Source organism: Notamacropus eugenii, chromosome 1, assembly GCF_028372415.1.
Source record: "Notamacropus eugenii isolate mMacEug1 chromosome 1, mMacEug1.pri_v2, whole genome shotgun sequence".
NCBI lineage: Eukaryota > Metazoa > Chordata > Mammalia > Diprotodontia > Macropodidae > Notamacropus > Notamacropus eugenii.
This window is the reverse complement of record NC_092872.1, coordinates 372,621,653-372,647,062: the sequence shown is the minus strand read 5'-3', so window position 1 is coordinate 372,647,062 and position 25,410 is coordinate 372,621,653. Positions and strand designations below refer to the sequence as shown.

The 25,410-nt window shown below is 35.9% G+C and overlaps 1 protein-coding gene across 2 annotated transcripts in view; it reads right to left on the bottom strand.

Moving 5' to 3' along the window:
• KCTD16 (potassium channel tetramerization domain containing 16) overlaps window positions 1-25,410 on the bottom strand; it is a 342,071-nt gene that overhangs the window by 129,035 nt on the left and 187,626 nt on the right. The gene's annotated exons all lie outside the window — the stretch shown is intronic.

Sequence of the window (25,410 nt, the reverse complement as noted above, 5' to 3'; positions counted from 1 at the left end):
AGATTAGCCTAGTATTCCTTAGTCAGTCCTGACCATTCATTGACATATTGACTCTTCAGGCCTAAAACCACATCTCCATGGAGCCCCTTTGGCTATTTTCCCGAACTCTGGGTAAAATACCTGAGCACTAGATACTAAAAGTGCATGTTCCTTTAAAAACTAACCACTCCCTAATTCTACCCTGAATCACCTAGTCATCACATTTGGCATATGTTTTACTATAGAATATCCTATATAAACTTTAACTGTACCCCTCTAAGGTTACATGTTCCCTAAGAACTCTGCCCTCATCAGCTGTAATCACCAAAACTAAGAAGCATATTACAGAAGTAAGGAGGTATTAACATGCAAAAGAAGAGCGAAGACCATTTTTATGCCTTGTTGTCATTCCCCAATTGATAAATGGTCAAGATAAGAACAGATAATTTTCAGATGAAAAAATTAAAGCTATCCATAGTCATATGAAAAAGTGTTCTAAATCACTACTGATCAAAGAAATGCATGTTAAAACAATTCTGAGACATCACATCATACCCATTTGATTGGCTAATAAGACAGAAAAGGAAAATGATAAATGTTGAAGAAGATGTGGGAAAACTGGAGCACTAATGCATTGTTGGTGGAGCTGTGAACTAATTGAAACATTCTGGATAGCACTTTGGAACTATGTCCAAAGGGCTATAAAACTTTGATCCAGCAATACCACTACTAGAACTATATCCCGAAGAGATCATAAAAATGGGGAAAAGTCCCACATGTACAAAAATATTTGTAGCAACTCTTTTGAAGGTGGCCAAGAATTGGAAATTGACGGGCTGCTCAATTGGGGAATGACTGAACAAGTTCTGGTAATATGAATATAATGGAATACTACTGTGCTACAAGAAATGATGAACAGACACATTTCTTAAAAATCTTGAAAGCCTTACATGAACTGATGCTGAGTAAAGGGAACAGAACCAGGGGAACATTACTCACAGTAATATCAGCAATGTTCAATGATCAACTATGATAAACTTAGCTCTTTTCAGTACTACAATGATCCGAGACACTTCCAAAAGACTCTTGATGGAAACTGCTATCCACATCCAGAGAAGGAACTATGGAGTCTGAATGATGATCAAAGCATAATATTTTTCACTTTTCTGTTGTTTTTTTCTTTCCTTAGTTTTTCCCTTTTGTTCTAATTCTTCATTTATGTGACTAATGTGAAAATATGTTTAACATGATTGTACATGTATAACATATCAGATTGTCTGCTGTCTTGGAGAGGAGAGGGAAGGAAGGAGAAAAATTTGGAACTCAAAATTTTATAAAATTAATGTTGAAAACTGTCTTTACACATAATTGGAAAAAAATAACAAAGTATTAAGTGAGGGGAAAAAAAGAAATTAGACTTGTTCTAGTTAGCCCTAGAGAATAGAACCAGGAGAAAAGGCAAGAACTAAACCTTCCCCCAAAATAGGCTTTATTTTATGTATGGAGTGAGGGAGCGGAGTTTCTAAAAATTAAGACCATCCAAAAGTAAAATGGTTTGCCTCAAAAGATAGAGGATTCATCCAACGTTGAATGACCACCTATTGGATCTACCATAGATAGGATTTTTATCCAGTTAAGGATTGAAGTAAATGGACTCTATGATCACTTGCATTATTAGGATTCTAGGATTCTTCTGCTTCTCAAATATAGTTACTTCCCACACTTGTAACAGATGACTCAATTTCTAACTTCACTGAAAAAAAAAAAAACAAAAAAAACTAAGTCCATAGAAGATGCGTCTCAGTTTCTCTTCTCCATTCCTTGAAACTTCTCAACATCATCACCTACTTTATGCATCTTCCTTGTGATCCAAAATTATATAGCAAAAGTCCACTATCCTCTATGATTGAACGGATGACAGATTCCCATACCCCATTCAAATATAAATCCTAAAATGTCCTTAAGATTTAAACAATTTTACTGGATTAGAACCAGAGTATAATCATGGGCAAAACTGGTGACCAAAATCATTTGGACATAGCACTGACCTAAAAACATTTAAGAATAGTATTTTTAATACATGTTGCCATACTGAATAATCATAACCTTTAAACTACATGAAATGGAAAACTCTCAAACTATAAAGAACTTGCAGAAAAATATCAAAACCATTTGGGAACAGAATGAAGTACATATCATTCTCACTCTCCTCTTTACTGCCGGAATTGTCCTGAAAGTACTTTCAGTGAGTCTACAGAAGATAAATTTGCTTCCCAACATTTTCATTTTATTAAAAATCAATAATTTTTTATCCACTTTCAAAATATTCTACTGGAAGTTAAACATAAAAAAATACCAAGATAGCAACATGTCTCAGAGATGTGAAGAGGTAAAAATACGTTAGTAGTAGTTGTTTTAGTTTGTACTTAGATGACATTTTTAATGCATTAGAGGCATTATTTAATTTGATCTATACAACAACCTAGTTGGGTACACATTATGCTTATTACTATCCCAAATTTAAAGATGAGGAAACTGAAGTTAGTGGGACTAAGAGGGATTACACTGCTTGTGAATGTCAGAAGTATCATTTTAACCTAGGTCTTTCCTGACACCATGTCCACCACTGTTCATGTCCATGTCCACAACAGTAGGCAAAACAGGTGTCCTTACTCTTCACTAAGGCAAATCTCTTTATACCTTAGAGTCTGTCTCCTCTGCCCTCCTCCAGGACCTTGCTTCCACAGTCATCCAATCCATTTCATGTATCTCTTTTGACTTTCACTCCAAGAGCTTTTGCCCCATTTGCCTATACAGATGCCTGAGATTGCCCAAACATAAAAAAAACAAACAAAAAAGCATTTCTTTAAATTTCACCTTATCCAGCCGTTGTACAATGTATCTCCTCCCTTACTCTAATAAATTTTCTTTTGAATAATAGATTTTTTATTTATTTTTAAATCACTTACTGAATCCTTCCCCATCTCTACTCCTGAAGAGATACTCTGCATAGAAAAGGAGTTGTGTTTTTTTAAGAGGAAGAAGAAAAAAAACCCAGCAAAACTAACTTAACTTTAAAAAAAAACAGTGAACCAATTTACTAATTTAAAACTAATTCAACTAATTGAGAAAAATCTGATATTATATGCACTATTTTTCATACCTGAATACATCTTTGCAAAGGAGTAGGTAAAGGAGAAAAGTTAGGTTTAAGCCTTTCCTTCATATTTCTGGAAATTTGTTTTCTATTGTTTGTGGTTTTTCTTTCCATTTACATTGTAGTAGTCATCATGTATTTTTCCCCTAGCTCTGCTTATTTTATTTTTTATCAGTTCATGAGTCTTTATGTTCTTCCCTACATTTATCATGTTGGTCATTTCTTACCGACAACTAGAGTCTATTACATTCATGTAAAACAGTTTGCTCAGCTATTCCCTAATCAGTGGACATCCACTTTGTTTCCAGTTCTTTGCTACCAAGAAAAATGCTGCTATAAATATTTTGGTGTATACAAAGTCTTCCTTTTGTCAATGACATCTTTGGAGGATTTGCCTAGCAGTGCTATCTCTGGGTCAGAAAGTACGGATATTTTAGTCATTTCATTTGCACAATTATAAACTGCTTTCCAAAATGATTGTACCAATTCATAGCTCCACTCACAATGCATGAGTGATTTTTTTTCTTTTTCAAACTGCTGTAATAAGTGGGTATACAGTTCAGATTCTGCTGTCTTTATTAGTTATCCTTTTATGGGATTTTCCTTATGCTTAATATTTATATTTTTATGGAGCACTAATATTTCATTGTGCTATAGAGCATAATGTATTCACCTATTCTACAATTGTTGGACATAGTTTTTTCCCTAATGAAAATAGAATAATTATGAAATGTTTACATAGAGAAGTCTTTATTTTCCTTTTAATGAATTTCTTCATGTAGAATGCTAGTAATAGTCATTGTTTTTAGCAAGTATAATCAGTTTTGCGAGACTTGTCACTGACAAACTTCTTGAAAAGGTTATTTAAGTCCCATTCCCCCACTTCTTTCCTAGCTCATTGCCTCTTGCAATCTGGCTTCTGCTTCCATCACTCTAATGAAACTATTTTCTCATGAATCACTAAGGACCTTCTAATCTAAAAACCAAATCCATGACTTGCCTGTAGCTTTTAATACTTTTGACAACTCCATCCTAATGGAGAGATACCCCTATATTCTTTTTAATTCTCCCCCTACTTCTTCCATGGCCCATTCTCTGTCTCTTTTGCTGACCTCATCCTTTTCCATATCCTCTGATATAGCTGTTCTCCAAGGGTTTACCCATGGTCCTCTTCTCTTTTATCTCTACACTTTCTATATTGGAAATTATACTTGTTCACGTGGTTTTAACTACCACCTCTATGCAGATGATCTAAAATGGACATTTCTAATCCTAACATTTTAGGGCCTCTAACTTATTCTATCTCCAGCTGCCTGTTAGAAATCACTTGCATTTTTTACCCATCAGTAAAAATCAATATTTCCAAAACTGAATTTAACATTTTTTTTTCCTGTCTGCTCTTCCTCCTATCTTTATTCTTTCTGTCTATGGCAACACTAATTATTATTTCCCATGTTCATAAACTTAGGATGCTCTTTAACTCTTCCCTCTTTGTTATTTCTCATAACTAAGACCTGTAATTTTTGCCTTTCCAACATCTCTCTTGTATGTTTCCTGTAAAATCCATCCCCCTCACTTTTTTTTTGTTTTGTACAGTGCAGAAGCTCAGAATGACTTTTACATTTTTAAATAAAGTTTTTTTTTGGGGCGGAGAGGGGGCAAATCCTGCCACCACCTTTTTTTTTAATATGGTCCTTGAGTGAGAAGGTTTTGTTTTTACGTTTTTAAACAACAGTATTTATTTTAAAAATATAAAAGCCATTCTTAGCTCATGGACTGTATTAGGAAAAAAAAAGGTGGTGGCAGTATTTGCCACCTCCCCCCCATTTGCCAAGCCTGGATGCCAATGCCTTCTCCCTCTCTTCACTCTAGAATTTATCTTTCATACAATCACAAAAGTTATTATTTTTATGCATAGGTTTGGTCATATCACTCTACTGACAATTATCTGTGACTTCTTTTGCCTTCTAAGCAAAATTCACCCACTTTTACCTGACATTTAAGGACTATAATCTGTTATCACTCTTCCAGCTTTATCTCATAATATTCTCTTCCATGTTTTCTACGCTAGGCAGACTAGTCTGCTCTGCCTCCTCCCATTTCAGTGCTTTTATTGATGCTGTTTGCTAGGCCTGAAATATCTTCCCCTTGTTCACCTTTGAACAATAGTCCAACTTCAATGTGATTTCTTCCATCTTTGTTGATATTTCTGGCATATAATGACCTTTCTCCTCATAGAAATTATATTTTGTCTTAAATCTATTCAATTCATTTATTATATGAGATTGTGCATTACAATTATCTTTACTTGTGACTTATATAATATACATTATATAATACAAATTACATAATATGTATATATTATATAATAGAGACAGTAGCAGAATGGTATATTGGATAGATTGCTAAAATTGAAGTCAGGATGATCTGGGTGCAAATTCTGATCCTGCTACTTAAAATAGCTGTATGATAGTGAACAAGACATTTCACTTCTTTGACTTTTCATTTCAGTGTATATAAAATGGGGAAAATCACATCTGTAACATCTACTTTATTCTGTTATTGTGTGCTACATATAATAAGATACACATTCTTTTAAGTCCTAACTAAAATCTCACCATCTACAGAAAGCTTTCTTTATCCCTATTGATTCCAGCACCTTTCCTCTGTTAATCATCTCCCATTTCTCCAGTAGACAGTGTACTTTGAGTCTATTTGTTTGCATGTTACTTCCCATTCCATTGTAAGCTGTTTAAGGTCAGGAACTATCTTTTGTCTTTTTTTTTTTTTGTATCCTCAGTACTTAGCACAGTGTCTGGAAGATAATAAGCACTTAACAAACATTAATTCATATTGATTGACATAAAATACTATAAAATGATTATAGTTGTTATTTACATTTTAACATCACCTCGCTTTACATGAATGTCTAGCCCACAGTAGGTACTTAATACATGAAAGATGATTTTCTAGGAGTATTTCATTTCTCAAGATTAGCTTAAGATGTATAAAACTATCCATTAGTCTGGAGGATAACCTTATTTATATTGCATAGGTATCTAGGACAGGCTTGCTAAGTAACTGGAATGGAAGCTGAAAAGAGCAATTTGAAGTTGTATTTATTTTTATTGTTGGTGAGGAGGGAAGAGTTGGAAGGGCATATGTCCATACTGGATACTGGTTAACCAAGTTAAAGAAATGGCAAGAGTCACAAAATGAACATTTCTTCTAAGGATTGTCCTTACAATGTGAACATTACCTATTACCCTGGAGAACAATCATCACTGGTTTTGAATTGATGAATTTCTGGTCCAAGTGGATGTATAAAAGACTGACATTAACTCACACACAAAAAAAATGAAATTAGCACAATTTTGGGGTCAGTGGGTTTATTTTTGTCTTTCCTACTCTCTTCTCCTTTTTCTAAACCCTAATGAGATTTTCAAAGCCCTGCTCCTGTCCACCTCCTTGGTAAAATCTTCCTAAATCATTACACTCTACAGTGATTCCCCTTTCCTCTGAACACGTATGGCATTAACATAGCCTGTGCAAAATAACTTATATTCACACAGTCATAGAATATTAGGTCAAGAAGAGACCATAATATAAAAATGTGTATAGAGCACTTAAGCATTCCACATGTATAGTATTATGTAAGACTCAACGATTCTCTCAGGCAAGTACTATAGCTTTCTCCATTTTACAGAAAGAGTGAGACTAAGAGATATTAAGTCATATATAGCTAGAATCAATGATGGGAATCAAACTCAGCTTTTGCATGACCCTAAGCTCAGTCCTTTATTATGATACCACCCTCGGGAATGTGAATGAAAGCAAAGTGATTTGCCTAGGGTCACATGACTAATTAGCAGTGGAGTCAGGATACTGCTATCAATACTTATTTTGTGGATAACTTGTTTCTCTTCAGTGAAACTGGTTTAAGTTTGCATTCAAAATTCTTATTGAAATCACGGTCCAAATAATTTGTCTGACAAAAAAGATGCAGGTTCTTTAGAAAGGGACTTCTAAATAAAAGAAAACATCATGGTGTAATGACAAGGCACATCACAACTTAAGATGCTACGTTCAAATTCCAGAGCTGACATTTATTTACTTATGACTTTAAGCCTGACATTTATCCTTTTAGAACCTCAGTTCCTCCTCATCTATAAAATGAGGGGATTAGACTAGATAATTCCTAGGACATCCTTCAGTTTTGACACCAAGATTTGAAGACGCCCTGTTTTTCCAAAGTCAACATCTTAAACTATTGTTCATGACAACAAGTTGTTAATGAAATAATTTTTTTTTTGGCAAATTATATCTCACCTCCCTCCAGATAAACAGCTGGAACTGAGGATAACTGAATCCAATAGAAGGAAAACACTACTTTCTGGTTGGGAGAAAATAGGATGAAGATGGGGGTCAAAGAACTGAGGAAAAGATCTGCTATTTATTTATTTACTTTTCCAAAACACTTTCTATAGTAGGAGATTTTCGCAATGTCCTTGTGACGTTCAGAGATCAAATGACTTTCCCAAGATTATTGAGTTAGTAAACCACAGAAAAGGAATTCAAACACAGGTCTTTTGCCTCCAAATCCAGTGCTTTTTCTGACTTCTTGAGAACACAAAGAAAAGGATGTAGCAGTTGTTGAGTTTGAGTCAAGGGAGACTGCACATACATATATAAATCCATACAAGTTGAGGGTGGGGGTCTTAGCAGCTAGAAGGATGAGAAAAAGCCTCACATAGAAGATGGTACTTAAACTGAGCTCAGATGAGAGGCAAATAATTCAATGGAAAAAGCACTGGATGTCCAGAGAGGGAAGACATATTTCAGGCACTATTTTACACAATTCATCAACAATGATCAAATCACAAACTCTGAATATTCTTTCTCAAATGGAGATTATAAAGACTTCTACCATTTATGGGTGATGTTATGAGGAAAAACTCTTCTATATGCTGTAAAGTATTATAAAATTGTAAGATGTTAGAATTATCATGCTTTCCTGCTTCAATTGCATTCTATGTCTCCTAAGCGGTACAGTAAATAAGAGTACAGGGCTTCAGGAAGACCTAAGTTCAAATCCCACTTCAGGAATTAGCTGTGTTATCCTGGGCTAATCAATTGAACTCTATTTCCTGCAGTTTCTTCAATTATAAAATGGAGAACATAGCATCTACCACCCAGAATTATTGTGAGGTTAAATGTAATAATATTCATAAAGCATTTAGCACAGTGCCTGATATTCAATAGATGCTTGATAAATGCTTGTTTCCTTCCTTCCTTCTATGACATACTATGGTTTCCTGATAGCAGCACAACTAAACCATATGTCCCAGCTTTGTTAAAAGTCATTAAGTTTCTTTTAAAGTTTTAATCTGCAAAATTAAAGTTAGGAAGTCAAAGAAAGTATCATCTTTCACATCAAGTTATAAGCTCCTTAATGGTGCTATGTCAGAAAGAATGAAAGGAAGGAAAGAAGGAAGAAAACAAAGGAAGGAAATGAGGAAGGGAGGGAGAAAGGAAGCTAATAATGATAGCTAACACTTATGTAGCACTTACTATGTGCCAAGCACATTACAAATATTATCTCATTTGCTCCTCACAACAAACTGGTAGGTAGGTGTTGTTATCATTCCCATTTTACAGACCAGAAAACAAAGACTTAAGAGACCTCCTAGGTGATCACACATCTAGTAGAGGTCTGAAACTAGAGTTTAACTCTTATCTTCTTGACTCCAGGCACAGAGCTCTCTATCCAATGTGCCAGAATAGAAGGAAGGAAACATTTATTAAATACCCACTATGTGCCAAGGCTTTGTTAAGCACTTTACTAATATTATCTCATTGGATCCTCAAAACAATCCTATGAGGTGTTATTGTTATCCCTATTTTATAGAGAAAGAAACTGAGGCAAACAGAAGTTATTTGCTCAGATTCACATAGCAATTAGTGTCTGGGGCAGAATTTGAACTCACACCTTCCTCCCTTCAGGCTCAGTGCTTTATTCACTGGGCCACCTAGCTGCTTTATAAACCATAAATCACCTCCTACCCCTCTGCACAGTGCCAGGCACAGAATAGATGTTCTTTACACTTGATGAATTATGAGAACATAAAACATTACAAATAAATAAAGCAAGACAATCAGTGTAAAAAATATGATCAGAGACAAGTATAATGGGGGAGAAAGATGGGCTGGTTATATTGGAAGAGCATGTAATACATAAGAGAAGGTTTAAGGATATCTGCTTTAAGTTCAAGAAAAGATTTTTTTAAAAAGTCCCTTAGCATGTTAAGCAGATCCTTTATGGCTAACTTATGGGAGGAGAGGGATAATATTTACATATAGTGGGCTGGCATGTATAGAGTAATATGTACATCACTGGAGGGAATATGCAAATCAAAGAAACCACAGAGTCACTGACCTATTAGAATATCTCTGCAATAGTAAATTATTGGAGTTTTTGATTGAGTAGTACATATAGGTATAGGCATTTTGGATTGATGAATAAATGCAACTGTGTATATATACACATACACACATACATACATACATATGTGTGTATATATTTATACACACACACACACACACACACATACACACACACTTATCTATGAATAGGGCAATTAGGTGGTTCAGGGAATAGAGCTCTGGGCCTGGAGTCAGGAAGACGTATCTCCCTAACCTAAAATCTGGCCTCAGACATTTACTAGCTGAATGACCCTGGGCAAATCCCTTAACCCTGTTTTTCTGTCTTTTCATTTGCAAAATGAGCTGGAGAAGGAATAACAAACTACTCTAGTATTTCTACCAAGAAAGCTTCAAACAGCATCACAAAGAGAGTTGGACATCACTGAAAATATGTGAACAACAAAAATCTATATGTATTTTATATATGCACCCATATATGTATTATCTAGCTATCTAAAACTAAGGGACATCTCTTGGTAAAAATCGTAGAGTTACTTTTTTAAGATAAAGTGTCAAACATATGCTTGCTTATGGTTTTCTGGGAAATCAATGATATTCATCCCTAGCATTAGATGTACTTCTATTTCCATTAATTTGGCATGTGTTTAAAAATACTTATTATGGAGGCCTATACAACAATTGCTGCTACTATTAGTACTGATAAAGATGATGAGGAGGAGGAGGAAGAGGAGGGGAATGAGGAGGAGGATCATGGTGGTAGTGGTATTGTTGGTAGACATGTTTATAGTGACTTAAGATTTGCAGAGAGTTACATGCATATAATTTCATTGAATTCTCGCAACAGTATTAGGTAGGTGCTATTATTAGCTCCACTTTATATTTGAGTAAATTGTGACTGTGAGAGATTAAGAGGTCTCCTCAGGATCATAGAACTAGAAAGTCAACGTCAGAATTTGAACTCATGTCTTCATGACTATTTGCAGTATATTAAAACAAAAACAAAACAAAACAAGATGGCACCTTTACTTAGAAGTATAGCCACAGGCCAGATATATGAATACAGATATTAAAGAATTACATGATTTAATAGACTGCTATCATATAATGGATTTGCAATAAATATATAATAATAAGAATGAATAAGGTACTATAGGACAAAGTGGCAAATCCCTCTACTGATCTCAAGCTATTTCTTCTCTAAGGCCTAGAAATATTTCTACCATCTGTTATTCTGTGATGGCAAGCAAAATAGGATCTTTTGCTGTTTTTATTTTTGTATAATCAAGTGCTTCCAACTGAATCTTGCCTTTATCAACCAAGAGTCTTTACAAGGTGTAAAATACAGAAATATGAGTTTCCTTAAGTAGAAACAGTACATATAATTGTATTGTTAATTATTTTAATGTGATTAGAGAGCTTCCCCATTCATTAATGGGCCTGCCCATTAAGGAGAGTTTGATTAGGGAAGATTTGTGGGAAGGTCCAAGCCTTTGGCTAATGAGGCACTGGCTCTCCAGGGTTGTGATACCCTCTGGCTCTAAAAATAAAGTACAAATATTCTGAGTTGAGGTTTTACTTTGAGGTTTATTGGAAGTGTTCGTTTGGCCAGACAAGGATTCTGGGAAGCTGCTAAGGAGACCTCTAGCTTGGAAAACCCAGATGTTGGTGCTTCCTTCTCTGGTAATTAAGGTCGGACAGTTGGACCTGTCTGTTGATGATCAGGCAGAGGAAGCTATGTCTGTTTATTTTTGATTTCTCTGTATTTTCTTTGAAGTTCAGGGTATTGATTCCTCTGAACTAGGTGAACGATATATGTGCTTAGTTAAAGGAATGATACATGTGCTTGATTAAAGTGATTGTTAACCTCTCAAAAGTTGCCTTTCCTTTTATGAATCCATATCTGAGAATCTGTGGTAGCAGGCCCCCTGTGTATGTTGGGGTGCTTACTGATACATATTCCATATATTATTCTTGGTAATTTAATCCTTTGAAGACTTTTGGGTTGACCATAATAATTTAGCATTCTTTGAAGATGTCTAAAGAGTAAAGTTTCTTTTTAAAAAGTATGTGAGATCACACATATTTCCAACTGACCTTCCTCCTCAGAACATATGCAATCTTCCCTGGAGTACTATCTGAAATCATCTGGGAGAAAAAGTCGGAAGTTATTCAGCTTTGTAGAAGAGAGAGATTGAGATTATTTGCTTTGCTATTAACTGATTTTTTTCTTTTGCCAACCTCATGGATTTACCCATTTTATCACACTTTTCCCATACATAGCAGTTGAAAGGATATAAAAACCATCTAAAATTGGATTTTAAAATATTACAAATGTAAATAGGTACATAACCTCCCTCAAATACTCAATCCTATTTATAATCCTAGTATTTATCATCACTAGCCTTATCAATATTTTTATTTGTAGCCTGATAGCAGAGTCAACATAGCACAGTTAATAGAGAGCCAACCTCGGAGTCAGAAAGATTTAGGGTAAGGTCCAGTCTCTGACATATACTGACTGCATAACTCTGGTCAAGTCATTTTACCTGTCAGTGCCAAAAAGGAATTCTTTAAGATAACAAATTGCAGATCAGGTGCTGTTATGAATAGGTAGAGGAATTTTTCCATTAGAGACTTCTGCTATATCAATAAAATCACAGGTTGGGACCAAAAAAAATTTATCTTTTAAAAGCAGAGGACTTTGAATTAGGTGACCTATACAATGGACACTTCTCTAAACTCCAGTTTTCTCATATGTAAAAGTGAGATAGAAATAATTCTGTTCTCTACTATACAGAACTGTTTCAAAGACTGTTTTGTAAATGTTAAAATGATAACATATTTTAAAATTGTTTTTGATCTTTCTTTTGTTCATAATAACTAGTCCCTTCTATGTTTTTGGCCTCCTGTTACACTGACCTTTTGGCTGCTATATTTGAGATAATGCTGAAAAGGGACTGAAGGTACTACCCTACCTGATATGGATCAGTAGACCACTATTCAAAAGTCTAAAAGTACTCAGCGCAGCCTCCAACTTATTCATACTCAGGGTAAACATGTCCCCTCATCATTTGTAACCATTTTCCATTTCCTATAACTGTCATATTTACTACTTTGGCTCCTCTGATCAAAGAGCTGTGCTCTTCTCTTGTAATGAGTAGATATTCACCTATTTATCATCATATTCATTTCTAGCCAAGTGTTTCAGACTCATTAGATTTACTGCTAAAAAGGAGCCTCAGATGGTCATAAAGGCATATGACATTCTTGGGACCAGTAAGAGAGGACTAAACTCAGCCTAGGGCTGGTCATGTAAATGAATTTTTGAATTTCCATTGACTGCATCTCATCCGGCACGATAATGAAAGATTTCTCATCACTACTTGCTTAGGAAATGTTGATATTAGAGCCAGACTGACTACTGTATAGTGAAAATCTCTTGAGAAAATACTGCAGTTTTAGGAAGGGAGTGTTTTCAGTTGCTCTAATCATGCTAATTACTTGAGAATGTTTCCTTTTTTCCCCTTCACCCTCCAGGGCCTTTTTGCCTTCAAATCAGCTACAGAAACAAAGCAATTTAGCAGAGTAAAAAGCTTATTAACACATGATGCAGTTCAGTAGCATAAGAAAATGCTAGGAGGAAGAAAAAAAGGAAAACACAAAAAGGTGGAACTCATGCCACTAAACAGGCAGATCTGAATATTACAGAGGGGCCCTGTGAGGAGGGAATAATTCAACATAATGTGAGAGGAAAGGTCAAGGTGGTAGCTCTAGCTGCAGAGAAATTTAATTCTGCAGCTTGCCCATCAAGCTACAGTTAACAGTGACAGTGGATGATTTTCTAAATCCTCATTTATCATTTAAGAAAGTTCCACTTCAACTTACGTGGTTGCTAAAAAAAAAAAATTATCTGTGAGGCAGCAGAGAAGGTAGAATTGACTATTTATCTGAGAAAAATGGGTTTCAGAGACTTCTTCCCTTCTGTTTGTGTAATGGAAGCAGGTCAGGAAAATTAGAAGGAAAGGTAGGGTCACAACTGTTTCCTCACATGAATTCCTTAAATTCAATAGTTCAGAGAGGTTAAGTGACTTGCCTACACACAGAGTCTCACTCAGTTTGAGACTCTTCTATATGTCATGTTTTTCTTCCCAGTTACAGACAGGAAAACAAACTAATCTTTTTTCCTGAGATGATAGAGGTTGGTCTAGAGAGGACAGAGAAAAGATTTTTAATAATATTAAGTTCATTTCTTTGGCTCTAGGGTAACAACATTTTGGATGAGTCTAGGTAACTGAAAAATTTTGTGATGTAATGGTTGTTGTAATCCTAAGCTAAAACAATCACACATGAGAGAGCATGATATAGTAAGAAGAAGTCTAAATTTGAGCTCCAGAGGTTCTGGGTTTAATTCCAGCTCTGTGCCTTACAAACTCTAGGCCCATGGAACAACAAGTCATTTCTCTTTTCGGGGAATCAATTGCTTACAAAGTGTTGGATGGGCTGATCTGTCTCTAAGATACCATCCAACTCTAAAGCTCCTGAGCCCGTTATTTTCTCAGGTGATGAACTTCTAACAAACAACTTTAAGTAAAATTCTTGACCAAGACAAATAAACCTTACAGTCCTTGCAGGGTTTTCCTGAGAAATGAAAACAGGCTATGACTGCACTTCAATGAACACATCTGGGTGAAAAGTTTAAAGAAATCATGTTAGATCTTCATGAAAGTGAACATCCCCATAAAAGAAAACATCTGGATGATAGGATGGCTATCCTCTTTTTAGTTCAGATTTAGTTCAATTTGACCTCCAACTCCAAGCTGTCACATATTCTCTGGTACTAGCTTTGTCAGGGGGATGAGAAATGGATCTAAGCCTACTATCTTTGATTTTCTCCTAACTCCAATTCCAATGTCACAGCCTTATACACTGTTAGCAAAAACAGTACTATGGCTTGCAATTGCCAATTGGACTAAAAAAAGGTCTCTTTGTGTACTTTTAAAAATATAGTTCTGTGAAAGTTCTAACCAGCCCACACTTATCTTTTTATTCACATCTGCATATAGAGATGATATTTCTTGCCAGTAGCGCCATTTTTTTTTAATCACAGAGTACAGCTTCCAAATACTAGTGACAGCCTCTCCTCCTAGGCTTTTTGCTACATTTCTGCAATATCCCTCTCACAGGTTCTTGACTGCTCCTTCTCAGTCTCCTCTACTGTATCATCATCCATGTCCTACTCCCAAGTAATCTGGGAGAGACCCTTGAATCTTTGTCCTCAACTTTCTTCTATATTTTTTTCTATTTGATCTCTTATTGACCTCATCAGTACCTATGAGTCCAATTTTAAATTCTATGAAGTCTCCCTCCAGATCAACACATCCAGCCCCAGTCTTTCTCCTTGGAGAGCTAGGTGCCCAGTGGATAGAGTGCTAGGCCTGAAGTCATGAAGACTTATGTTCATGAGTTCAAATCTGGCCTCAGATACTTATTACCTGTTATTACCTGGCAAGTCACTTAACCCTGTTTGCATCAGTTCCTCATCTGTAAAATGAGCTAGAGAAGGAAATGGGGAACCATGCCAGTATTTCTGCCAAGAAAATCTCAAATGAGGTTACAACGATTTGGACACTACTGAAATGACTGAACAACGACAAAGTCTTTCTCCTCAACTCCAGGCCTTCCTAACCAACCAACTAACTATCTGGTGATCTCTAACTAGATATACTACAGGCATTTCAAACTCAGCTTGTCTAAACATCAACTTTTCCCTCAAACCCACCACTTTTTTAACCTTACCTATTTCTCTTGAAGACATCATGATCCTTCCAATCACCCAGGGTTACAACCTTACAACCTCATAATCATCCTGGACTCTTCCTTCTTTCTCACTCTTCATGCATAATCGGCTTCCTAGTCTCCTCACTTTTGCCTGCATATTGTCTCTTAAATGAATTCTCCTTCTCTGTTCACACAGTCACCACCTTATTTCAAGACCTCATTATCTCTTCCTGGGACTGTTACAATAGTTCCTTAATTAATCTTCCTGCATCCAGTTTCTCCCTCTCTGATCCATTCTTTACATATCTGCCAAATTAATATTCCTAAAAGCACAAGTTTTTGATCATGCTCCTTCCTTGCTCAAGATAATTCAGTTACTCTCTATCATCTCTAGAATAAAATACAAATTCTTGTGTTTGGCATTTTAAACCCTTCACAATCTCGCTCCAGCATACTTTTCCAAATTTATTGCATTTTACTCTTTCCTATGTACTCTGCAGTTCCCCCAAAATGGCTTATTTGCTGTTCCCCATACCAACTCTTCCTCCTATCCTCAGATCTCTGAAGCTAAGCTTAAGAGCCACCTTCCATAGGTAACCCGTCCAGAGATGCCAGGTGCTAGTGTGCCCACCCAATGGAACATATCTACTTTGCACACATACTGAGTTTACTTTTCTGTGTTAATGTTATTTCCTTCCAATAAAATACAAGCTTTTTGATGACAAAGACTATTTCTTTTTTCTCTTTGCATTCTCAGTTCCAAGAACAATGCCTTGGAACATAATGAATACTTAATAAATGCCTGCAAAATAAACAAATGAATATGAATCCCCCTATCCCTACTCCAAATTGGCTTGACTTTCTAATGGTTTCTGCCAACACTCCTCAAATCTCTCTCAGTGGTCCATTTCAACATCTCCCAATTCTCATGGTCACAATTCTTCCCTATCTCTAACCTGATACCCTCTTATTACTATTCTAAACCCATTTCTGTAATTCTTTCCCCTGTGGGAACTGCGATGATCCTTATACTTTTGTCATCCCTCTCTTCCTCAATCCAATGTTTATCATTGTGTATGCATGGTCAAAATTACAAGGAAGCTGCTGTCCCAAAGGTAATTTATCCATTTCACAAACTGAACCACCTGACCCATTTCGGCAAAGCTGGGTCAGGAAAGAAGGGCTGGGAATTCTGCCAAACAGAGCGGACATACAATGGCAAAGCTGAATGGGTGCATAGGGTTAGGACAGCAGGAGGGGGGTGGCCCTCACAATGACTCACTGTCCCAGAATAGCTCACAGCAACAGAGTGTCCTCCCTTGTCACAACACAAAAATCTGGAGGTAGAATGTTGAACTTGTAAGAGTTATATATGTATAGCATAGGATTGTAAGATTTTGGATGGTTTTCCTCTCGCTTGATTAATAAGAAATGAATATCCTCCACTGCAGAAGAAAATTGTCCTAATAGAAAACCTTTAATTAATAGAGTAAAATTCATTTCATGGATGCCTGCGCTTCTTCCATGGTAACTGGTAGTTTAAGATCACTGTATTACAAAAACTCATCTAAGACAAAGCAATCGTTTATCCATAACGCAGTGAGGCATAGAGAGGAGAGGAGACCAAGTCATACTTTGATCCAGCTCAGTCACAGTTACATTAGTCCCTTACATGAATGACTTTAAAAATATAAACTCATCCCTTTGTCTTGATCAAAGACTGCTACAGGATTCATGATTTTTTTTGTATGACAATATCTTATTTCAATTGTACAGAAACACTATTGAATGGGAAGTCCAGGGTCAAGGAGACAGGGGGTGGAGTGGAAAGAGTGATGAACTTGGAAACACTAAACCTGCTTCTGGTTCCAGCTCTACCACTTAATACCTATATGACCTGAGCAAGTCACTTAACATCTCTGGGCCTACTTTCATCATCCATAAAATGAGAAAGTAAGATGAAATAATTTCAAAGGTTTTTTAAAGTTCCAGAATAATAAGCTGATGAAATCACATGCTCAATAAAGTTGACCATCTAGCCTCTATCTGTATATGACATCACATTTTCAAGATTATAGGAACCAAGATTTAGAGCTAGGAGGGATTTTAGAGGTCATCCCTTCTCTCTTTTCCTCTCCCTCTATGAGGAAACTGAGGGACGGTGAGGTTAAATGATTTGTGACATTTATAGCACTCTTTTATAATAATTAGCTGCTTTGCAGTCTTCAAGGTCCACTTGGTTCCCTCCTCTTTGGCATTAGGGAGTTTATTTTACATGAAAAGTTCTGAATTTAATCACAATTGCTCTGAGGCCCCACTTGGGAAAATTCCTAACATTAAGTCAGTGGACAAGCTCTCTGCCTAATTTTATACAGATATACATACATATCTGTGTGTGCTCACACATGCATACATAACACATAAATGTATGTATATATGTGTGTGTCCACATATATACATGTATATGCATATATCTATAAAAGCACACAAATATATCTATATGTGTATGTGTGTACATTAGACATATATATGTATACATATATACACATATACAAATATGTAATATCTACAAACACATACACATATTATACCCAAGATGGGGCAGCTAAATGGAGCAGTGGATAGAGTGCCAGGTCTAGAGTCAGGAAGATTCATCTATGTAAGTTCAAATCTGGCCTTACTAGCTGTATGTAAGTCACCTAACCCTGTTTGGCTCAGGTTCCTCATCTGTAAAATGACCTAGAGAAGAAAAAAGTGCACTTCTCCATTATCTTTGCCAAGAAAACTCCCAATGGGGTCATGGAGACACATCTGAAAATTAAACGACAACATGAGAGAGAAAAAAAACATACAGATATAAAGATATCCTCTGGCCCCTCATGATTAAGGCAAAATACATTTACTGGAAATATTTCAGCAACAAAATAGCATACGTACACACATATCTAAGCATATCATAATATGTGTGTATGTGCAACTAGGTCTGAATTCTGGCTATGTTATTTGCTACCTATGACATTGCCAGTTCATAGGTTTATAAATTGGATCACAGTTTTAAAACTGAAACACTTCAGTGATCATTTGGTCCAATCATCTCATTTTGTAGTTGAGAAAACTGAGGCCCACGGTAATGAAGAATCACGTCCAAGGTTGTATAGGTCCTCAGCAGTAGAGGTGGGATGTGAACCCATATCTCTTGACCACAAAATTCATACACTTCCCACTATGTCATACAGTCTTTTAGCACTTCTCAATACACTTCCAGCTAGATAATTGCTTTTCTGACTTTTCTCTGGGAATAAAAAGCTCCCGAGTGATATAGGATTTGAAGAGTATAAAAGCTAATAGAAATTCAGACCTGGTACTTTTCCATGGTTGAAAAAGAAGATGAGTCCGGGAAAAACATAAATGTCCAACCAAAGGTGGATGAGATGCGTTGTCTTCAGCTGCCATCATTTGAACCCTATATTTATGCTGCAATTAAACCTAATCAGTTCTGGCTTCTTTTCACTCCTATGGCTCCAAAGCTGATTGCTATGATCTGGGTTCTGCCCTGCTTTCCTGCTTCCATGATGCACAATGTCACTGGACTCTTGGCATATTTTTTATAAGGCTCCCACCCCTAGCAGAGAAGGGAGAGTCAGACACATTGTTATTCTAGGATAGAAATAGTATCATGTTATCTACAGATGTATAATTGAAGCTCCCAAACTCTGCAGTGCAGTTCACAAAACCATAGACTCTTCTAATTAAGACATAAGAATCCATATATTACAATCTGTAACTGACATGGAATCACTTCTAACACATATCTGCCATAATTGGTATCCAGTCTTCACTTGAAGGTGTCCATTGAGAAATAATATTATCTTCCAACATAACCAGTTCTCCTTTTGGACACCTCTAATGCTAGTATTGTAAACTCCTTGAAGGCAGGGACTGTCTTTTGCTTTGTTTTGTATCCTCTGCACTTAGCATAGTGTCTAGCATATAGTATACACTTAATAAATGTTTATTTATTGATCAGGAATTTTTGTTATGTTTTTCCCCTTACATGTAATCACAATATGCCTCTCTAACTTCCCTCTTTGGCTCTGCCTTCTAGAGTCAAGCAGAACAAGCCTCTTTTACATGAAAGACCTTCAAATACTAGAGACAGCTATGATGTCCCCTCAAATCTTCTCACCTCCAGGTGAAGAGTTCTCAGTTCCTTCTACTGACTGTTTAACATGACAGTGCCCTCATCATCCTGTGGCTGCTCTGCATCTTGTTAATATCATTCTCAAAGTGTGACACCTGAAACTGACCACAGAGCTGTGGGCATGATCCAATTAGAGTAGAGTACAACAGAAATAGCACCTTCTTCTTTCTAGACACTGTTTCTCTTTCTGTAACCGAAGATGACCTAAACTATTTTTTGCCCATCATTTATATAGTATAAGATTCATCCTGAGTTTGCTGTCCATTAAATTTTGCAGGTTGTCTAGTCATACATATTTAATCTTGTATTTATGAAGTTAATTGTTTTTAATCCATTTACATCCACTTTTTTTCTTTATCAAACCTGAATTATTATATTTTGTCCATCACCTTAACTTACTGAGGATTTCCAGGATCCTGATTTCTATTATCTGACTTGGTGGGCAGGTAGGTGGTTCAGTGGATAGAGCACTGAGCCTGAGGTCAGGAAGACCTGGATTCAAATTTGGACTCAGACACTTACTAGCTGTGTGACCCTGGGCAAATCACTTAACCCTGTTTGCCTCAGTTTCCTCATATGTAAAATCAATTGAAGAAGGAATTGGCAAAATACTGTACTGTTGCCAAGAAAATCTCAAATGGGGTCACAGAGAGTCATACACAACTGAACAAAATCCAAATTGTTAGCTATCCTTTCCAGCATGTCATCTAGAAGTCTGAAAGGCACATCTTCTATACTTTGATCTAATTTCTTTCATTTCTTAATGGGGTTAGAGGGAAGAATGTTTCTTCACTTAAAATTCAGGGAAAAAATGCTTCAAGCTCTAAACTCAGACTTTGATAGACGTTAAATATTTGAACTTATTTTTCAGCTTGAAAAAATATCTTCTCCAAGAAATATATAGACATGAAATTTTAGAAACTGAACAAGCTTAAATAATTGGTTTTTGTTTCTTTTTAAAAATCAGGTTTTTTTCTGGCTAAAACAGAATGCAAAATAGGCTTTGTGTTGATATAACAAAAGGAACAAAGTGAAACAAAATAAACTTCCAGATTGCCCTGGACAAAAATCTTCCTTTCTGGGTCAGTAACTAGTCTTTCAACACTGCCTCTCCCTACTGCCTTTAGATTAAATTCACCTGAAAATTTCTCAAGTCGGCCTTACTTTTCTAGTAAAGACTCCCTGTGATGCAAAGTTTCTCTGTGTGTTATGTACACATAAAGGTTTTCAGTACATTTCTTTTTGCTGTAGACAAGACATCACATCCTGTGTATCATATGCAAATAAAGCTGCTTGTAAATATTCATTTGTATTGACTAAACCCCAGTCAGCAGGAAGCTAAATGATGGATGAAAAAAGACTTTCTGACCTAGTGCTTGGGGTTAAATCAAAGAATTTTAGAGTTGAATGGGTCATCAGAATGTCCTCATTTTATAAATAAATTAAAAACAAACAAACAACTGAAGCTCAAAAAGGTGAAATTGCTTGTCCAAGCCCATGAAACTAGTTAAGGACAAAGTAGGGCATAAGAATCTGGGCTTTTTAATTCCAAGACTAATGCTTATTCCACCACACCATCTTTCCTTTTCCTTACAGGGGCCAAGCAAAAACAGAGCTAAGTCTGGGAGACCTTGGACTTAAGAGACTGAACTAAGAGATCCAGGACTAAGGAATGTTTAAGAAAGGATTCTCTCCTATACTGGACACAAGTGGGCACCTTTTCAAATACTCTTTATCTGGTAACCAGAGTACCAAAGGGAAATGTTCTACGTCTGTCACCCTTGTCAAAGATCCAGATGACCTGGGTTCCAATCTTGGCTAAAAGAACCTATGTGAACAGTTTACTCTTGTATAAAATAAGTGGATAGGAATCGATGATACTAAGATCCTATCCAGATCAAATTCCTAGAATTCTCTTTCTGTGGCTCCATAGTATATACAACTATAGTCCTCAGTAAATGAGTTTTGAGGAAATGAGGGTGGGGGTGCAGCTACATGGCAACAATGGAGAGAGTGCCATTCCTGGAATTAGAAGTTCAACAGTTCAAATCTTACTAGCTGTGTGAACACGGGCAAGTGACTTAACCCTGCTTGCCTCAGCTTCCTCATCTGTAAAATGATCTGGAGAACGAAATGGCAAACAAAAGGAATGCCAAGAAAACCTCAAATGGGGTCACAAAGAGTTGGACACAAGTGAAATGACTCAACAACAAAAAAAGAGTGTTAGAGTAGACATTAATAGGCTTGGCTTTTAATCCTAATGTCCCCATTTACTAGCTATGTGATCTTGAACATTCTCTTAACCTATATGAGACTTAATTTCTTTATGTGTAAAATAGAAATGATAATATATATCTATATGTATCTATATCTACATATAGATATAGATATCTGTCCTCCCTGCCTCATATAGCTATTTTTGGGAGGGAAAACACTTTGCAACCATAATTTGATGGCTCAATGTAAGCTATTATTATTACAATATTTTATAACAATAATAACTGACATTTACCTAGCACTTTGAGGTTTACAGAGCCCTTTACAGACATTATCTCATCTTTTTCTGAGTTTCAAAATGAAGTAGGCCTACAGTAACTGATATTTCTCAGTTATAAAAGTCTCATAAACTGAGACTTGGCAGTCCACATTGACACTGTCCTCTAAACCTTAGCATTTCCTGAATTATAAATTGTATTGTTAAATATGATAGGACAGATGGACTTCCCTAGCTTTGTTAGTAATCAAATATAAATCAGCCATGAAAATTCAATTTGACTACAAAATGTTCACTCATGGCTAGGCTTGAATTAATGGAATACTGGACCTGGAGTCAGGGCCACTCATATAAGATTTTAATTCCATAAAAGACACTTTAAAAAAGTTTATTCATGCTATTTTTATATTAAATTCATTTTTAATATACCTCTGCCTATCAAAACCCATGAATCTTCCCTCATAACCAAGATTTAAAAATTTTAAAAAAAATTCTACAATTGACAATGAATAGTGCCTGCTTAAGATATAGAGTAGCTGCTTAAGAAATGTTTGTTGATTGATTAATTGAATACTGCTTATGTAGTATTCCAGATCCATAGTCTCCCACCTCTCTAATGATGGGAGTTATGAATGTGTTTTCATTCCCTCTCTGGATTCAAACTGGGTCATTATAATTATGTGGTATCCATTCACTTCCTGTTCTTTTTGTTAAATTGTTGTAGTAATTGTGCACATTGCTTTCTGGATTCTGTTCACTTCATTTTGTACTCGTTCATATTTGCTTATTTTTTATGTTAGTCATTTCATATGATATTGTAAAATTCCAATACATTAATTAGCAAATTCCCAAATTATAACTGCCCTCTTTATTTCTATTGTATTTTATTTTTTTGCTACCACATAAAAGTTATGTCTCAAACTCTTACTAGTTTTATAACCTTGGATAAGTCACTTAATCTCATTGAGTCTCAGTTTTCTCAGCCATAAAATGGGACTATCACTTGCCACACATAGCTCTTCTGAGGAATATGTAAAGTGTTCTATAAACCTGAAAACTATATAAATGTGAGCTACTATTGTTATCTTATTCTCGCCATTTTCAATAGAGTTGTTTACTTTTACTGTTCTTTTACTATTACTACTACTACTACCATTACTTTTACCTTTACTATTACTATGTTACTATTATATCATTTACTATTATTATGGATCTAGCACGGCATAGTGGAAAGAATATTGCCTACAGGGTTCAAATTCTGTCTCTACTATAGCTTAAAATTCATGAAAATGGGCAAATTTCCTCTTTTATAAATGAGGAGGTTGAATTAAATGGCTTGTAGCTCTAAGATCCTATTACTCAAGACAATTTTGTGACAAAGGTGCTGTTCAGATGTATTTAAAGCTATGTCCATGGATTATAGAGCTAGAAAGAATTTGGGAAGTCATCTAGTCCAACATAATTCCCTTTTTTTCCAGATAAGGAAACTGAGGGCCATGGATATTACGCAAGTAGTATCAGAGATAGAATTCAAATTCATATTCTTAGATTCCAGAAACAGAGCTCTTTTTATTGCACTATACTGCCTCTTATTCTTCTGCTTGTAGTATCCCAACACCACTTCCCATGGGGGAAAAAAAGATGTCAGTAGTAAGGAGTACTTCCAAGATTCTAACAGATTCTAGCCAAGTTATGAAAGTTAGCAAGTCTATTTCTACACTATCCAAGTCAGTTTCTTCGTCTTTCTGTTATTCTTTTCCATATCAAGTCATTAAAAAAATAAAAATATAATAGAATCATCAAATCATAAGAAACTCCTAGGCTCTTTAGTCTGACATACCCCGTTTCTGAATACATGACAAAATAATCACACTTTGTAAAGTACCTCACATCTAACCAACACTCAGATTTCCCACTTCAATCAGCTGAAAGGATTCCACCTGGCTGAACATTCTCATTAGATACTCCTTCAAAAGAGAATTCTAATTTGAACCTGAAGGCCTATTTATGCCACAATTAAAAAAAAATTCCCAATTTTAGTACTCCTCTTGACCAATGACTAGCTTCTGTAGTCAGTGATTTAGAATTAAAAACTGCTCAAAAGCCCTTCTTCAGGTCTTACTCCTTTCCTTCTCATCCCTCTCTAGTTCAGCCATAGCTCACCTCCTAGTCTCTATCATCATATGCCTTCATTTCCTCATAGTCCCTGAAACCTGTAATCTGTTATTAATAAACTCCTTTTGGTTCTAAGACTCTTTCTTTTAATTTTCTAGCTGTAATAGACTTTTGACTTTCTTCTGAAGACATAGGATGTCTTTATATCATCTCCAGTTTGGCCAACTCCTTCCCTCATGCCCCAGACACATGTGACCAGGAGGTGCTGTCAAATTCTGTGTCCTATACTTCCACTCCCAATCTCTCCCTCCCTCTGCCACCATCACCCATCAATCTCACCACTGTGAAAGCTTACTCTATCTGCCCACATGCCCTTCACTGATGTTTGTTATCATCTACTGATCCCCATGACACTCTCCTTCCTTTCTTATTAAGAGCTGGCTTACAGTCTTCTTTCTCTGCCTTATCCTCTGTCTTCATTCTCAGTGACTTCAGAGCTTACACTGATATCCACTTCAAATACTTTGACTTCCCAGTTCATCAATGTGGATCCTTCAATTGTTGCTGTCGCCATTTTTAACCTGCTTAAGAAATCATTCAGAATTGATTTTTTAAGATAACGATCAAAAGCATAATTCCTGCTTCTATCTGATAGTTGTCCAGTTTCTTCCATACACACAATTTCCATGAAAACCAAGCAAACCAACAATGAAAGAATATATTCAATTCATTTTGTCTTGTTTTTCTCCAGGGCTCATTCCTTGGTTTTCCTTAAGTACTCAGATTTCTTTGATGCCAGAGAAGACAACATAAATCAGCTTTTATGACTTCAACATTTAAGTACACTCTCATAGCCATACAAAGGAGAAAATCCAGTGAGAGAATCCTAAGTTGTAAGTCTGTCCCTGTTCTTCCTGATCTTTTGGGGAGGATAGAAGAGATGGGAAAGGATAAAAAGATGGATTAAACATGTAGTGATTAGATACTTCAATTTTTATGGCATTTCAGTTTTAATGGCATTTCCTAAGTCAAGGAAATCAAAAGATACCCTATGCAGATTCTTCTGCATTGCCAAGGGCTCTAGGTTTTGCTATAGCCAAACTTTGAAGTTATTTGTGATTTGCCAATTCCCTTACCATATCTTAGATTCAAAGAATCTGTGTAACATATTGGATGAAAAGCCAGTCTTGTAGAACCAGAAAAAATTGGGTTAAAATAGCACTAGGATCATGTATATACTGA